Consider the following 18,973-nt stretch of genomic DNA (forward strand, 5'->3'; position numbering starts at 1 on the left):
ATAAAAGTATAGACCTAACTCCACCTCTTTTGTCAAAAGATGGCGCTACTGAGCCCCTGCACCACGCCCGTTTCTGAAACTTTGCACATGTCTACTGGCTAATAAATGTGATGTGTCTGTCGAGTTTCATGCAATTTCAAGTATTCTAAGAGTCTCAAAAGCATCAAAAAATAATCGTAAAGTTTGATGCGTTACCACGGCAACAGTATCTAAGATATCAATAATCCTTTCACAGGTCTACATCTGCCGTGTGTTTGCATTATACACATAAAGTTTTAAGCAAATCGGGTAAAAATAAGAGGGTGATTTAAAAGCATTTTGAAAGTGACACACTTCCTGCTGCCACTTGGTGGCGCTATAACTTTGACTCACAATAGTCACATCCATGTGATCGGCCTCTTACAGCGAACACACTGCTGAAGTTTCATCAAGATCAGTCAATGTATGCAGAAGTATATGTGACCAGTCACGGAAACTAGGGACACAAGTCGGTTCTGGGGCATTTTGAGTTATTCATAGATTCTGAGAGTGTAATATCCAAGCTTTCCAACGATGTGTAACATGTGGAAATCTGATAATATTTGGAGAAGTTGTGGCCATTTTAAAGTAGGCACTTAAAAAAGCTCAAAGAGGAGAAAACGAGCTAAAGATTGTGCAGTTCTCACCTGTCTCTGCTGCTGGGGGTGACAATAGGGCTCATTTACATCTCATTTAGATAAGCCATACCCCCTGTAAAGCTCCTCCATGTGCTTTACAGCTTTTTTTACACTTCGAATGAGTGCACTTCTGCCGCACTAGGCGAAAAACAATTGTGCTGCCCCTCTATTTGCAACGTACCAGCAACAACACACAAAGACCAATAATGCCATATAGCCTGCATATAACGCGAAACCAGCAACAACACATAAAGACCAATATGCCATATACATATAACGCAAAACCAGCAACAACACACAAAGACCAATATGCCATATAGCCTGCATATAACGCAAAACCAGCAACAACACACAAAGGCCAATATGCCATATACATACAGTATAACGCAAAACCAGCAACAACACACAAAGACCAATATGCCATATACATATAACGCAAAACCAACAACAACAAACAAAGACCAATAAGCCATAGGCCTACATATAGCGCAAATAGTACGCAACGCTCGTGTGCCCAAAATGTCAACAATATTAAAGTTTATGTAGGAGGCAAATGCCTGCTGGCATTTTTCTTTAAGCAGTCATTTCTGCAATTTTCCAAATAATCACATTTCACCTCCTCAAATTACTGTTGCAAATCTCTTTACACCACTTTCTTATGTGCGTATACACACACAAATGAAATGTCCGCAAGCACATTATATCATCAGCAGGTTCAGCATCTTAAATAACGACTAAAGAGCAAATGAAGCTTAACTTACATTTCAGAAACACGCACGGCAGGCCTTCATCGCAGCAGCAAAGGTCTTAACTGCATCCTCTATTTCGATTCTCCGTCACATATGAAACAGCCAGCCACCGCTGTCAGCGAGCCGAGCCGCCGTATTGAAGCACTGAGGGCGAGCGCGCTGCGCCCATACCTCCGGTTCAGTTTCCCGAGCCCACGAAGTGCGGCGAAAACATTTTCGGTGTAACTGCCAGACGGTTCATCTCGTCTGCGACAATCTTTGCGGCATCCATCTTCATTGAATTTTGATATCAGAGAGAGCTGGCCAGAGCACAGCATAATAAGTAGCCATGTGGTTGACTTGGAGGGCGGGGGCAAAAGCGCCGGGTTATTCAGTATGGAAATACACACAGACAATGACACGCCACGCCCCTACTGCATGCTCGAATCTCCGAAAACAAGCCGATTTCAACCTCAAAATGTAAGCTTTTAAATATACCAATACTGCTATCTCAAACATGGAGAGGCTTCTTCGTGATTTCAATTAACAGATTCTCCAAAAAATTGAAAATCACCAATTTTGAAAAAAAACTCTTCTTTCTCATTTTGCTCGAAAGTTGTGCTGCCGACTTGTGTCCCTGGTTTCTGTGACGGGTCACATATGTATAACACACTTCCTGTTTCCATTATTCGCCATAAATTCGTTTCTTCGCCACGTCCAAACCGTTCGAGATATCAAAAATCCCCTGGCAATTTTTCATCCTCAATGTCTTGACTTCATGCACACCGAGTTTGGTGACGATCGGGTGAATTCCCTAGGAATTTGTTTCAAATTCCTGAGCATGAGATTCCAAACAACCCATAATAGCCGACTTCCTGTTGGGCTGGCGTAAAAAGTAAAAGTACGAAGGATATATGAACCAATGAGATCTATATGTGTACCGAGTTTCATATTATTACATGCAAGCGTGTTTGATTTATGGACCAAGATTTTTTACCACTTCCAGGGGGCGCTGTCGAGCCCCCCTGCCACGCCCGGGTACCAGTTTCAACCCGGCCCTGATGGCCGCGGGTTCTGACCCGTGTGCAAAGTTTCAAGAGTTTTCGAGCACGTTAAGGGCTCAATAGAATTAATAGAATCAATAGAATCAATAGAATCCTCATAAAATACTTAACAGATGTGTCTTTTAATTTAGGATTTGTAAGACCACACATTCCCAGTTTCAGTATTCCCATAGCGACGACGGCTCAGTCCTTCAGGGTGTTGCGTCTTCAGTTGTATTCTCACTGCAGTATACACTCATGATGGCGCTTGCTAAGCAGAATTTGGACCCACCTTCTCCTGTGCTGAGCCTTTCAAACCTCTTGCATCGCTCAGTCTCCCAGCAAGAGCATTTCTTAATGCCAACTTGTCCAGATCTTACAGATGTTGTTTCTTCTACATTTCGGTCAGCTTCCTTATCCAGACTAGATTGTGTGGGCCGTACGCTAGCGGCAATGGCTGAGGGGCCCATGAAAAGGGCCTTGGTAACATGCCTTCAGTAGAGCCATGCATATCTTCACTGGTGGTATCACCAGAATAAGCCCTTAGACAGGATCAAATGCCTGTTCATCACACAACTCAGCTCCAAAACAGGTAGGGAGAGTCTTATAGGGCTGCACATCAGTCTGCTCAACTTGGTTTTGCCTCAAGAATGAGGCTTCCTGTCCTCGCTTTAGACCACCTGCTCGGCCTGTGGCGACTCATCGTCACCCCCCCCAGGGATAAACACAAACAAAAAACAAACACTGTATGACTCCAACATCAAAAACAACATCACAATAAACTATACAATTACTAAATGATAGACATTGAACTTGTTTACCTTATAACCCTCAAGTGGGATACACATTAATACTATGGGAAAAGAAACAGGCATGAATTGCAAGCTGGCTGCGTCCTTCACAAAAGCGTGCACACGTACACCTAGCGGAAATGGAACGCACTTTGTACAAGCATGTTGGTGTTAAGGCCATATCAAAATAAAAGTCCTTCAAAATAACTCAATACAAATAAATGTACAGACCGTCATTTTTTTTCTCAAAGCCGCTGTCATTTACACTCCCACCAAATCATAAGTCATAATAAACGAATGATTTAAAAACTACAATGACACTTCAAACAACAATACAAAAACGATTATATAAAATACATGGTTAAGTAAACAAAAAAAACAAAAAAAATTAATTAAATTAAATAAATGTAGAATTAATTATTGTCATAATGAAAAAAAAGTTATAAATAGCTTCAAAGTTTTGTAAAGTTAATTAGAAATGTATTTTTTATGAAACATCTTCATGAAGTTGGCATTGTATCAATCTATGAATGCACTGCAGCTAAAGCCACATGTCTGACAATGTTATATTTAAAATCTGAAGATGACAAGTCTAAAACTCTGTATTTAGTTAAATGTTTTTCAAGATTATGTAATATGACTTTATTTTGATTAGACTCTAAAATGCAAACTGATGTTTATTGTCATGTTCTAAGCATCTATTCAGTCTATATTCTCTATTGTTTTGTGGTGCAAACGAGCCCCATTCAGTCTCAGTCTCCCCTGCACACATTCACACCTCTCCGGCCTGTTTATGGCTCTAAATATGTTTTTCTTTTGTCTTCATTATAATTACTAAGGACTGGCTGTTCATGATGTTTCAATCCCCAATTTATTTTATAAAAGTTATCACTTCACATTTGAAACTGTATCAAATGACCTTCTTGAAAAAAAGAAACATTTCAATAAGAATTCCTATTTAGAAAATTCATAAATATAACAGCTAGGTGGCAGGTGCACCTAGGTCTAGCCAGCATGTTAGATTAGCACACCATCAATACACGACAATTTATGAGATTAAAACCATGTTTTTGCTCCAAACAAACTTTATAGCGCAAGTCGAGTGTTTTAAACAACCTTCTGTGATCTGATTTGGCTTCAGATAAAAAAGTGAGAGAAAATATATTATTTTATGGTATTCTGCACGATGATAAAGTCTATATCGATTAGCATTACATTATAAGTATAATCTATTATTATGAAAATACCTGACATGGCTCGAAGAACACAGGGAAAATCAAATATCATTGCAATCATGTTTATTGTCTTCAAAACGTCTCTATCTGCATGTTACAGCGATCTGTAGAAGCTTTGTTTGTGTCGGGACTTCCTGAATGTTACATGATTATGGCACTTCTTCATGTGTTCCATAAATGGACTGCATGTGCATAGGGCAGATAAGAGAGTGTTATCACAGTTTTGTGTGTGTCGGTGTTTGTTTGCAGGCGTGCGTGTTATACAACATGGCTCATTGCTGTAATATTGACATTTTCAGCCGCTCAAACTAAGAGGAGCTGAGAAATGTTTGAGAAATGGAGATTGGTCCGGCCTCGGCGGGACTAAAACACACTCTTTCCTCATTTCGCCGGTGACGCACGCCCACGGGGGGCAGGGGCGGGGTAGCTTTCTTATAACGTAAAGAAAGGTAGCCGCGGTTTTGATGCTGGCTGTTTCCCTGACGACTTGCGGGCAAAAGAAGAATTATTTCTATTTATATCAGGCAAAGGGCTCGATTTGGCATCCTTGCCCGGATCTATGGTCCCTACATGCATGGGCCATCAACGGGTACCCGCTAACCTCCCGGAGGGAGTGTTAAACACGATCACGCAGGCTCTATTCCTCAAAATGGTCTGTGTTCTCTGCCTGGTGTCAAGCTCAGGGCTTTTCACCTGAGACTGCGGGGTTACGGAAGTACTCTCCTTCCTTCAAGAGCTGCTGGATAAGGGCAGAACCCCATCCACTCTCAAAGTATATGTGGCGGCCATAGCGGCATTTACAAAACCGACGTCTGGCCAGTCACTGGGGATAAACGACCTGGTCGTGCGATTCCTCAGGGGAGCTCAGAGGCTGAACCCTCCCAGACCTCTTCAGTCCCTGACCTCTTCAGTCCCTGTGTGGGACCTTTCTACGGTTTTGGAAGCCATGAAAGGTGCCCCATTCGAGCCAATCCATTTGTCTTTCAAAACGGTGTTTCTTATGGCTCTCGCTTCAGTGAAGCGCATAGGGGACTTACAAGCGCTTTCGGTAAGTGCGTCGTGTATGGAGTTTGGGCCTAAAAGACTCAAAATTCATACTCAAACCAAGGCATGGGTACGTGCCTAAATCCGTCAACACACCGTTCAGGGCCCAGCTTATTTCCCTGTCCGCCCTTCTGGTTCACAATGAGGAGAAGGACGCGAGTCTTCTTTTCCCCGTCAGGGCACTAAGAGCTTATTCAATTCAATTCAATTCAATTCAAATTTATTTGTATAGCGCTTTTCACAATACACATTGTCTCAAAGCAGCTTTACAGAAAGTGCATTTCGGAAATGTACATAGAAAAATACAGTTAGTTAATCAAGTAGTAATTTATTGGCATTATATATCGCCGGCTTTGAGTCGTCTCTTCACAGGCGTCGAGTCGTCTCTTCACAGGCGTTGGGGCATCTGAGGTCTCCGTGAGAGGCTGGATACAAACTGGAGCTGACGAACGCTATTTACCTCGGGACTAGCGTCCCGAGATAACAGCAGAAAGGCAGATGGGAAATAATTAGCATAGCTGATGTTCATAATGTTAATGCATTCGAACTGATTCAGCAGTAGTATTAAAGGTTAAGCATTAAGTGAATGCTTGGTTAAAGAGATGCGTCTTTAATCTAGTTTTAAACTGGGACAGCGATTCTGAGTCTCGAACAATATCAGGAAGGCTATTCCAGAGTTTAGGAGCTAAATGTGAGAACGCCCTTCCTCCTTTAGTGGACTTAGATATCCTAGGAATGACCAGAAGCCTTGCATTTAGTGATCTTAAAGAGCGCGATGGATTGTATGGCGATAGAAGGTCTGTTAAATACACAGGAGCTAAACCATTTAGGGCTTTATAGGTCAGTAGGAATACTTTGTAATTGATACGTAACTTAATAGGTAACCAGTGTAGAGATGATAAAATAGGTGTTATATGATCATATTTTCTTGATCTAGTAAGAACTCTAGCGGCTGCATTTTGCACTAACTGTAGCTTGTTTATTGAGGATGCAGGACAACCAGCTAATAAAGCATTACAGTAATATAGTCTCGAGGTCATGAATGCATGAACTAACTTTTCTGCATCAGAAACAGATAGCATGTTACGTAGCTTAGCAATGTTTCTAAGGTGGAAAAAGGCTGTTCTTGTAATATATAAAATATGATTTTCGAAAGTCAAGTTGCGGTCTAGTATAACACCCAGGTCTTTTACTGTAGTGGATAAAGTAACAGGACATCCTTCTAAATTAAAGTTGTATTGTAAGGGATTTTGTGGGTAGTTTTTTGGACCAATAAGTAGTACCTCCGTTTTATCTTATGTGTCCCACTCGTCTGTTTTCAGACAGACTGAGCAGCTCTTCGTTTTGTTTAGCGGACGTTCTAAGGGACTGGCCGCATCAAAACAGCCTATCCAGATGGATAGTCGATGCCATAGCGCTGGCTTACACTTCTAAGGGCCTGCAGTGTCCTTTCGGTGTCAGAGCGCACTCCACGAGAGGCGTGGCCTCGTCGTGGGCATGGTCTAGCGGGATTACCTTGTAAGATATCTGTACGGCGGCAGGCTGGGCCTCGCCGTCTACATTTATAAGGTTTTTATAACCTAGAGGTTCCCACCTTACAGGCCAAGCTTCTGTCGGTCTAGAATTCAGTACTATCTGCCCCGCTGCGCCGGCTCAGAACGCTGAGTTTTGCTTGTGCATCGCTCACTGATCGATAGAACAGCTCCATGGGTATTAAAAACCCTTACTGCCACCCAGTTCAGGCTGAAAGCTTTCACCCAGGCTGCGTGGTGCACTATTAATATGGTTAGCTCCCGTGGGATGCTATTTATAGGGAATGACGCTTCTAGCCTCTCTTCCTTGACTCTCTGTGAGTCTATGGTGATTATGCACTATATGAGCCCCTGGCTTCTGCCCTTGGGACTTTGGTGTTGGATCCCAGTAAGCACGGCGTGTTTCACTGTGTTCCCCATAGTGTAAAATATTACGCAGTGAGAGAGATACTCTCGTAAGAGAACGCACTCGGTTACTAACGTAACCTCGGTTCTCTCTAGAGAGGGAACGAGTACTCAAACCTTGCCGTGCTTACAACACGCTCTGGTTCACTTCGGCGATGAAAACCAGTTTGTATCAGCCTATCGAGCTATATTTATAGGCCAAGGCCACGCCTATCCTGGTGGGACGTGACGTAATGGGCGCGAAGCGCCCCCATTGGATATGGCGTCACGCAGGGCCTATCTCGATAGGCTGCTGCTGTTGCCGCAGGTCAGCCAATAGGCACCCGAGCTGTCTTGCCTATATCTAGATGCTGCCGCAACGCGTTTTACATTGATTCAAAATTAAGGATAATTTTTGGCTTCAATATCTCGTGGAAAAGAGGTTTTCCCCATAGCGTAAGATATTACGCAGTACTCGTTCCCTCTCTAGAGAGAACCGAGGTTACGTTAGTAACCGAGTACGATTTCATGGTAAGAAAATGATTTGGCGTCATAGGTTCATGGCTATTGGGTTCACTTAAATTGTCGACAATGAGTGGGAAACTGTTTACAATTGACATTGCATCATAAAATAATGCTCTTAGAGAGGAATCATCAATCCTTTCAGAAGCAACCAGTGTAGATTGGAGAACACTTCTGACAGTCCTAATCTGTTGCTCCCATACACCTCATGTATGACTTGCACATGGTGCATTCATGTAAAAGTCACACTGATTCTCATCTAAGAAGTTATTCAATTTTGCAGTGTCAAGTTCTTTGAAAGCTTCAGTCAGCTCATTCTTATCACCCACAAAGTTGATGCCTTGACCAAAGTGCTTTACACAGAATAAAAGACACACAGACCTAGCATTTATGAATACAAACAAAAATAGGTAATCAATAAACATTCATTTTCAAACAGAAGGTAGCTATATAGTGTTAAAAGCCAAAGAGAACAAATAAGTCTTAAGCTGAGTTTTAAAAGTGGAGATAGATGGAGCATGCCTAATAGACAGAGGAAGGCTGTTCCACAGCCTCGGTCCAGCAGCGGCAAAGGCGCGGTCACCACGTTTTTTTAATTTTACTTTAGGGACAGTTAGAAGGCCATGGTCAATGGATCTCAGGTTTCTAGAAGGGGTATACGGTACCAAGAGATCAGTTAGGTATTGCGGTGCTAGATTGTTAAAAGCTTTGTAGACGAATAACAAAATTTTGAACTCTGTCCTATACTTAACCGGAAGCCAGTGCAGAGACATTAAAATAGGAGTTATGTGATCGAACTTACGCTTCCCTTCAAGCAGTCGAGCAGCTGCGTTTTGAACCATCTGCAGACGGGAGATTGATGCCTGAGAAATGCCATAATACAAAGAATTACAGTAGTCAAGCCTAGAAGTAACGAACGCATGAATAGCTATTTCTAAATTACTTCTTGATAGAATGGACTTTACTTTACTGAGAAGGCGCAGTTGATAAAAGCATGACTTAACAACAGCACAAATCTGTTTATCAAATTTTAAACTAGTGTCAAATAGGAAGCCCAGATTCCTGGCACACTTTGTTTTGTACGGGGTAAGAGGGCCAAGATCAAAGTTAAAAACACAGTTTTCATTGGGGCCGAACAACATAAACTCCGATTTGTTTTCATTTAAGTGTAGAAAATTGTTTGACAGCCATGACTTAAGATCATTCAGGCAATCTAACAGCGGCTGAAGAGAAGTTTCATTATTGCGTTGCAAGGGAAGGTAAAGTTGGGTATCGTCGGCGTAAAAATGAAACGAGACACCTTGTTTTTTAAAAATAGCAGCCAGAGGGAGCAAATATAAAGAAAATAACACAGGCCCAAGGATTGATCCCTGAGGGACACCACAACCAAGCTGCTTATTGGAGGATGAATATTGTCCTAACTGTACAGTAAAACATCTATCTGACAGATAAGAGTGAAACCACTGTAAGACAGACCCACGAAGTCCCACACAAGACTCCAGGCGTGACAAAAGAATGCTGTGGTCAACTAAGTCAAAAGCAGCACTTAGATCTAAGAGGACCAGAGCCAAAGGTTTACCAGAATCTGTGATAAGATATATATCATTTACATTGACTATACATTGACATAGAATCAAGTATCTCAATATGAATGGCACGGGAAAAGAAACAAGTAAAGATAAATCCATAGGATTTGAATTGCTAGGGTGTTCTGTGTGGTTGCTATGGTGTTACTAGGGTGTTCTAGGGTATTTTGGGTGGTTGCTATGGTGTTGCTAGGGTGTTTTAAGGTATTTTGGGTGGTTGCTAGGGTGTTATGGGTGGTTGCTATGGTGTTGCTAGCGTGTTCTAGGGTATTTCGGGTGGTTGCTATGGTGTTGCTAGGGTGTTTCAAGGTATTTTGGGTGGTTGTTAGGGTGTTATGGGTGGTTGCTATGGTGTTGCTAGGGTGTTCTAGGGTATTTTGGGTGGTTGCTATGGTGTTGCTAGGGTGTTTTAATGTATTTTGGGTGGTTGCTAGGGTGTTCTGGGTGGTTGCTATGGTGTTGCTAGGGTGTTCTAGGGTATTTTGGGTGGTTGCTATGGTGTTGCTAGGGTGTTTTAATGTATTTTGGGTGGTTGTTAGGGTGTTCTGGGTGGTTGCTATGGTGTTGCTAGGGTGTTCTAGGGTATTTTGGGTGGTTGCTATGGTGTTGCTAGGGTGTTTTAATGTATTTTGGGTGGTTGTTAGGGTGTTATGGGTGGTTGCTATGGTGTTGCTAGGGTGTTTTAAGGTATTTTGGGTGGTTTCTAGGCAGTTGCTAGGGTGTTCTGGGTGGTTGCTATGGTGTTGCTAGGTATTCTGACTGTTTAGGGTGGTTGCTAGGGTGTTGCTAGGGTGTTTTAAGGTATTTTGGGTGGTTGCTTGGGTGTTCTGGGTGGTTGCTAGGCAGTTGGTAGGGTGTTCTGGGTGGTTGCTATGGTGAACTATTTATGAATTTAAAAGTTCATAAGTGTATGAATTTATGAACATTCATAGGTGTAAATTCATGAGTTTATAAGTTTACGAGTTTATAAGTATATGAATTCATGATTTCATAAGTGCACGAGTTTGAGTTCATTTTCAGCCTGGAGCTGCTCCAAATGTTGTTGCAGCTGCTGTAACCCCCACAGACTCCTCTCCGTCGCTCATATAAGCCTTTATCACAGTGCTCGTGTCGTCACTTCCAATGGCGGATAGTAGCGTAAAGCGACTTCCGGTTTAGTCTGTAGCAATGGCGGCGCGAAGGTTTTCAATATCACTACGGGATCTTCCCCATATCACAGACGTTTACGCAATTGTGGAAAATCATTCACAAACGAAAATATCCAAACTTGAGAAGGGATATAAATTCTTCTACGAACACTACATCTTCAATTATGAAGGTAAGTTTAATTTGAACGTTTGTTTATTCTCTCGAAGTAGATAACATGCTACCTAACTTAGCTGGCTAAACCATTAAGTTATTGTCTTTTATTAAATCCGTAACGTATTAAACTTACAAATACGAAATGATAAAACACTTAAAAAATGATTTTTATTTTGATGTGTTATGGTGTTGTGATTATAATGCTGTTTTTGTGCAATAGTATCTGATGTTGTAGATAGTGAGGTGATTATCAGGGCACAGTGTTACCGGTCCATGAAGAAAAACGAAGTGCCACACTCTCTTCAGGTTACCTGTTCAGGATGAACTATAGTTAGGTCCAGTTCGAGGACACAAATTTGTTTGTGTTTATAGTTGCTACGGTTGTAGCGTGTTAGACTGCGGTTGCAGTTTGTTTGAAAAGGTGTTCAAATGAAAAATGTTAGACTGCTGTTGCAGTCAATTTATGTTAATGTTTCATTTGTATTCTAATTTTAAACCCTATATAATGTTTTATTTATTTAGATTTCATTTAAAGTCGACGAGAATCCTCCTGTCATGAGTACTTTCTGCTGTTCCTGTGTGGCTGGGAAAGAGCTATGCAACCATTTGGTTGGCTTGCTGTTTCAGAGTGCACACTACAGTATGATGAAACTTAAGACGGTACCACCCACTATACCCAGCACAAGCACTCTACAGACTTGGCACAGGCCCAGGACTCGGGTATAGTAAACAGCTATTAACTATTTAATGCATGAATTATGACAACCTCATACAGTATTTTTGTCCTATGTGTTTTCAATGCTCCAAGGACATGAAGAAAACAGTTTTGACTTTCTGACAGCAGAAACATAATTTACATAATTTTTTACTTTTTACAGGGAATCCATCCTGAAGCAGTGGATCGATTACTTGTGAGGAAGCCAAAATCCTCTAGCAGAAGTGGTATTAAGTCCACTCTTTACAGGGCTACACAGGTGATTACATTTATATTATTTTATGTCTAGCAAAAAGATGTACAAATTAAAGTGCTTTGAAAAGTATTTCAAAAATTTTTTTTGCTTTGTTTTTAGGTCCTATTCTCAATAATTTGGTGCTCTCTTCTGTGGAGTCTTTAAAAAGTGTCAGGCCTCAGCCACTTATCTGCAAGGTTCTGCATGGCTTGTCAGAGATGAATCTTGTGGAGTCTAAGTTTGGCCTGGTACCCAAAGGTTCTTTGCTGTCCTATCAGTGCCCTGCTCAGTCATCAAGGGATGCTGTCAAACATGCAGAAGCCCCTCCTTTCCCTAAGCTTCCTCTGGATGGGTACAAATTTGAAAGAAGATTTAAATTTGTCCCGGATTTCCATGATATGTTGTTCTTAGAAAGCTTGGCAGTCACTCACGAATTAAGCACAATAATTGAAAAAGACACACGGGATCAGTCACAGTCTGCTCTATGGAACCAAATGCGTACACCACGCATTACATCGAGTAGATTCCGTGAGGTGTGTCATATCAGAGGAGAGTCGACCAGCCAGGCACTAGCTGCCCGAATCATCAAAGGGGTTCGTCAGACTTCTGCAATGAAGCGTGGACTGGATCTTGAGCCTGAAGTTCTATTTCAGTACTCTGGTATGATGAATGTGAATGTTTTACAGTGTGGGTTTGTTGTACATCCTGATGCGCCACACCTTGGCACAAGCCCTGATGGCAGAGTCTATGACCCTACTGAGAACCCTCCCTTTGGACTTGCAGAGGTAAAATGCCCTGACGTTGATGACATTTCTCAGGTGACACACGCAAAATTTGTCAACGGTCAAGCAAAGCTAAAGGAAAGCCACAAATACTTCTGGCAAGTTCAGGGACAGCTTGCAGTAACAGGACTGAGTTGGTGTGATTTTATAACAAATACCAAAACAGATATAACCATTCAGCGCATCTGGAGAGATGAGAGTTTAATTGTCTTGATGAGGGACAAAGTAGACATTTTTTTCTTTAATGCATACATAAATGCGTTTTCTAACTCTAGGAGTTGTTAAACTAATACTGGTGTTGATTGATTGTTTGTTTGTTTTTTGTTAGGAAGGAAGGAAGGAATAGGTCAACCAAAAATGAAATGTATCCAATTTACTCACCCTTGCGCCATCCTAGATGTACATAATGCACTTTCTCTCCTTCTCTCATATATGTACGTATGTACATATGTGTGTGTGTATATATATATATATATATATATATATATATATATATATATATATATATATATATATATATATATATATATATATACATACATACATACTAAATCTTAAGAGTGCTGATGTGCTTAAACTAGTGCTGATGTTGATTTTGTTTTCTGTTACATGAATAGTTTACCCAAAAATGATATGTATGCAACAAATTATGGCATACATTCCATTTTTGGGTAAACAACTCTTAAAGGTTCTTCAAATGTCTATTTTGGTTAGGCATCTTTTTGTCTTAAATTTTTTATATTGCCTATTCATAACTAAGTTCACTGTAAATTGTCAATGAATAAATGAGAAATTGTAACTTAACGTTTTAATTGTCACAATGCAGTCAATACTTGTACATTTCACTGTAGTCAATACATATCAATGCAATTTTTAAGTTTGCAACTTTTAGGCTAATTTACTAAAAAAAATGTTGCAACATTAAATGCAAGTTTTCACAATTCAATATTTTTGTACAAATTAAACACTAAACTTAAAGTTATGAAATAACAGACATTTGATTGATGTCAACTTAAATCATGTTTCTTTTCTGTATATACATTTTATACAACAGCATGATTTACATCAAGTGGGCCTTGGTAATTAGCCATTAAACAGCAGTTTGCCCATATTTGGTTCACTGTGCCTGTCAGTGTGAGCGGAATGGTAGAGTCCCAGATGTGGTTTTCTTTAATTCGTCGAATTACTCTTTCCACCACAATCCTTAGACGGGCTATTGATTGTGTACGTTTCGTCTCCTCTTTTGTAAATTGGGCTGCTCTTTTGAATGGAGGGATAACAAGTCTGGCTCCCACATTTTCTGCCATACAACTGCCATATCTGCCATACAACAGTCTCCAGGCTCGAGCAGTTCTAAAAGTCCAGACTGTTTTGTTATCTCCCTGTCTGAGATGGATCCAGTGAACAGCTGTGACACAAAGGTTATGGCCCCACATGGAGCAACACCAACCAAGCCTTTGAAGGTAGGGTAGTTTTTGTAATGTGAAAACATCTCTGACTGTAGTGTACGTGCTGTGGGATTTTCACATCTGATCTCAGTACAGTCCAAAATAACACGGACATCTGGGCAGTACTCCTTAGTACTCGCATGGTTGCTCTGACTTGCTCTTTGGTCATCCAAATAGGCAAAGACCCCACAACAAGGTACAGAAAATTTGCCCAAGTTATGATTACTCGACTGACCGTTGTCGTACTCACATTAAATATATCTGCCAAGACCTTCTCTCGTAGACCTGCAGACACGCGACAGCAATAAAGAAAAAACTCATCAATAAGCTGAAGCTTTCTGTTAGGGCTTGGTCCTGGAACCGTCTCTAGACCATGTCTCTGTGCCTTAGACCAATACACAAGGTTCGATGCTGATGGTTCTATTGATGCCCAGAAAATCCAGAAAATCTTTTCTGAGGGAAAGCGCGTGTAAAATCGGAAGTCGTCATCCGAGAGACAAAGTCTATTTATTTGAATGCGGAAGACAGTCAAAGCTCGCACTTCAGCCTCCAGCTCTCTAATTCTCTCTGCTGCGGCATCCAAAAGACCTGGATACGGAGGTGTTGAGTAGTCATGGTCTGTGGGTGCGACGGGACCATAATAGACTACAGGCTGTTCGTCACTGATCTCTGGTTTACTGCAATGTTGGCGCTTTAACGTTACCTTATCTAGCACATCGGATCGTTTTTGGCGAACACTCCCCCAGTTGTTCCATTCGAACCTGGACGGTATAACTCCACGTTTCAAGCGTTTACGATCGGCTGTTGACGAGTAGTCAGATTCTGTGAAGTGTTTCCCGCATACGTACGTACTCCCCTTTAAAACTGCAAAACTTTTGCCTTCATCCCGCCGAATAGCATGAATCCACAATTTCTTCGCTTTTTCGTCGGTTGGAAAAGAATGGAAACTGAGATACGGCTGTTTAGTAGAACTATTAGAACATTTAGGAACGCAACAACAATTCCTCCCTGTGCTCGCCGCCATTGCTACAGACTAAACCGGAAATCGCTTTACGCTACTATCCGCCATTGGAAGTGACGACACGAGCACTGTGATAAAGGCCTATTGTTGCCAGCTGCTGGTCTCTATACAAATCTGCATATTCTCTCTCTCTCTCACACACACACACACACACACACAAAGGTGCTGCTTAAGTAGACTAACCTAGCGACTCAGATTGGTCCGGTCCGGTCAACCCCGCCCCCCCCGTAAGGCTATGGCAGTGCTAATTACGCCACCCCTTGGACAAGACTGATAAGGGCAAGGGGAATCTATATCGCAACAAAAAGCACATGCAGGCTTGGTTTAACAAAGTAAAAAGATACAATCTTTATTTTGTTTCAGTTAAAAATGAGTCGCTTTTGGTTGTCAATAAATAACACAAAAATACATTTAACATTGGGATAAGTTATAGGACGGTGGGCCACTGGATTACAAGCTTATATAGGCCTAGGTTTCAATACCACACGTGAGCCAAGGCACATAACTTAGAGTAGAACAAACACTACAAACTCAGCCCACACAACCACGCAATCATGTCCTTTGAGCCATTTCCAAAAGATGCACACGTCACAGCATTATACTGCACACATAGGTTCCCAAATGGGTGAAACACTAAGGAACCTAGGCTAGAGCCCGGTGAGCTAGTCTATCCTATGGGCCCAATCCACACCGAGACTATTACTAGGGAGGGGGACGAAACAAAACAACAAAAAGAAGAAATTCATAATCAGTCAGTCGATTTACACATTGCTATTAAACGCACGTTTTACTTTTTATCACACACATAATAATCATAGCCATAACATACCTGCCTGCAGTCTAGCGATTGGGTGAGTAGACAGTGTTTCGGTGCTTCACAATTTCACCAGGGTCACGGAACACTGGCGAACATAACCCCGGAAGCGCACACACACACAAACAGTAGCGCCGCTGGCAATCACTCGGCAACACCTTAACCCATCAAGAAGACAATAAGACCTTGTTTAATACACTGAACCCAAGTAACCATTATAGTCATACATCACAGATAGTTTGAACATACCTTGCACTACAAACAGCTCCCCAGAACACTGCTGCACTCCAACCCGTTAGCAGCTAGCTACAGTGTACGACTACCGGCATGAGGACCCCATAACAACACGAAGAGGAGTGAAAGCGAGCAGAAGCGGTGAAAGAGGGAGATGAAAAAAGAACGCCTCTAACCCACAGGCCACATACAGTATGAATTTTTTTAATAGTGCTCACCACAAGTAATAGACTACATTGTAACCTGGTCAGAAATAAGTATATAAATGGCTGCTATGTTGCATACGTTTATTTGTAATTGCCAGCAATAGGCCTATGTAGGTTTTTCATTCACTGTGACCTATACATGCACTGGATGGCCAATTTTTGTATTTTCAAAATACAAAATACTGTATTTGTATGTAAATACATTTTTCCACACAGTATTTCGTATTTTATTTTAAATACATTTCCATGTATTTATGCCCATCTCTGACTATGCAGCACTCAGCTCGTTCTCTTTCCTCAACTGTAGAAAGTCTGCTTGATCTATCCTTATAAATTCGTTGTTGAATGCGTTTGATTGCTCTTACTACCTGAGACCAAGATGAGAACTTTGACAGGTGATTTACAATACACTGTAAAATTTGTACAACTGTCAATTTTACTTTAGCTTTGCTTAATGCTTTTCTTCCCATATGAAAAAAACCCTGCATGGTTCATATACAGCAACCATATATCTTCCTTACTTAAATTGGCCAGAATTACCTTATGTGTTTCATATAAGACCAATACATGTCCTATACAAAATCAGACCGATTATGGCCCCTTTCATACTAAATAGCACACATACAACTTATAGGGGATTTTTGCGTCATATATGAATACTGTAAAAAGTCTTATATGAGTTGTACATGACAAAAGTATGCAATGGTTTATGGTATCAGTAGAAAACACCCAATATTCATATACAAATCATTTAAAGTTCTTATATTGAATCATATGCTAGTCAAATTAAAGTCATATAGGATTTATACACATTTTGTGTCATTTTTTATATGTGTTATATAAAGTGTGTCATACAGATTTCATGTTTAGATGACCAACATCACTTATATGAAGTTTGCAAATTTGGAAATTGTACAGTGCAGAAGCTGGTTGGAGGATGTAGTGTCAAAATATCTCTGACCTTTATGATGACTGGTCATTTTCCTTCAGGATTTGGACAGTAAATTTGAAATCTGGAAATCTCAACACTTTCAAAAGTGTTTCCTCTCGCAACACTGACAGAGTGTTACAATATGAACACTAAGAGTAAAATATGACCACCAATGCAGAGAACAACAACACTGTTACAGAGCTGGGTGCAGCTTTGTAGCAAACACTGGCAGAGATACAATTCTACACTGTTCTGGTGTCGACCTAACACTTTAAAAGAAGATGAAAATCATTGATCATGGAATTCTTCTCAGCCTTAGGAGTTGAGTATTACACCATCCTGGTGTTGATAGAACACCTTTTTACAAAGAAAAACAACACTAAAGGAGTTACCAGTTTTTCTTATTAGGGTTCTGCATTACCTACTTTAAAGAACTGTAAAACAAACTGACAAATCATTTAATCTGAAAAGAATAAATTCACTTTGAAATAAACACATCACTCTATATTACTCTTTCAAAACTTTATTTCAAAACAATCCAGAAAGTTAAATTGTAACCTTAGTCTGGGATTATAGCAAAATTCTGTTCATTGTAAAGTAAAAAATAAAGGCAAAATGCAAACAGTGGTTTTAACAAACTATTTATTTTATTAACGAACAAGCCCCTTTACATCATAGGTTAACCTTTAAAATAAACAATGAATGCACACTATAGGCATTTCTGTCATCAGAATTATATGAAAGCTGCTTATCAAATGGTCTGTAATACTTCAAATCCTGAACATGTCAGTGAATGTAAGTCCTGTGTCAGTGAAGTTGATTCAGTACCTTCTACTCTGCAACAGTACAGCAGTGCTCGAGTCAACCACATTCAGCAGATGAAGAACAGTTGCAGGATACGAGTGGATCAGTTGCAGGATACGATGAAAGAAATTCGGAAGAGGGTGCGGCAAATTAACAAAGTTGAGTCAAATAAGTTTCTAGAACAGTGAATAAAATGTTGAAAATTGGCTGGAATATATTTTTGTATATGTGACATGAACTCTGGTGGTGATATGCATAAGAATCACTTCGACATTAAGGAAAGTTTTATGTTTGTACTAGGTTAAGAATACTATCTTAGTACTGTGAGAAAGTTTAGAGATTGTCACAAATGAAAATGAAATCTGGTGATGCAGAATTTAAAATAAAAAAACTATTGATATGTAAAATATTCAACTGTATCTTGTAGAATACACTCTAATAAATAATTTTTGTAATTAAAATGTGTGCTTGTGTGTGTAGTTTTAAATATTGTGTTTCATCTAATGTTGATTAACAGTATATGACCATGATTGACTAGGCATAGGGCTCCACTTAGGGCTCCACAAGATAAGAGCAAGAGCATGAGTGAATTGCAGCCTTACACTGATTGGTAAACTGCACTGTGTTTTATTAGTTCACATAAAAAAATAATAAAAAAATATCTTATAATTTACTCACCCTGATGTCATCAAAGATATCCATGTCTTTCTTTCTTCAGTCGAAAATAAATTAAGGTTTTTGAGGAAAACATTCCAGGATTTTTCTACACAAAATGGACTTCAATGGTAACCATCTCTGGTTACGTATGTAACCGTAGTTCCCTGAAGGGAACGAGACGCTGCGTGACAACGCTTTGGGAACGCCCCTGCGTGAGTGCGTCATGAAGAACGTATGAAATTAGTCCAACGGCGAGACAGCACGTCATAGGCGGGTGACGTCATCGACCAGGAAACTATATAA

General features: G+C 40.5%; 1 long non-coding RNA gene across 1 annotated transcript; it reads left to right on the forward strand.

Annotated features, from left to right (window-relative positions):
* The first annotated feature begins 10,707 nt into the window (after positions 1–10,707).
* LOC143697115 (uncharacterized) lies at positions 10,708–11,786 on the forward strand. Its single transcript, XR_013186183.1, has 3 exons — positions 10,708–10,839; positions 11,346–11,543; positions 11,702–11,786. It is a non-coding gene; the product is annotated as an uncharacterized LOC143697115 (long non-coding RNA).
* The last annotated feature ends 7,187 nt before the right edge of the window (positions 11,787–18,973 follow it).

The sequence above is a fragment of the Siphateles boraxobius genome, unplaced genomic scaffold (assembly GCF_051911475.1).
Source record: "Siphateles boraxobius isolate OS27281-9 unplaced genomic scaffold, OSU_SipBor_1 31, whole genome shotgun sequence".
Taxonomy (NCBI): Eukaryota; Metazoa; Chordata; class Actinopteri; order Cypriniformes; family Leuciscidae; genus Siphateles; species Siphateles boraxobius.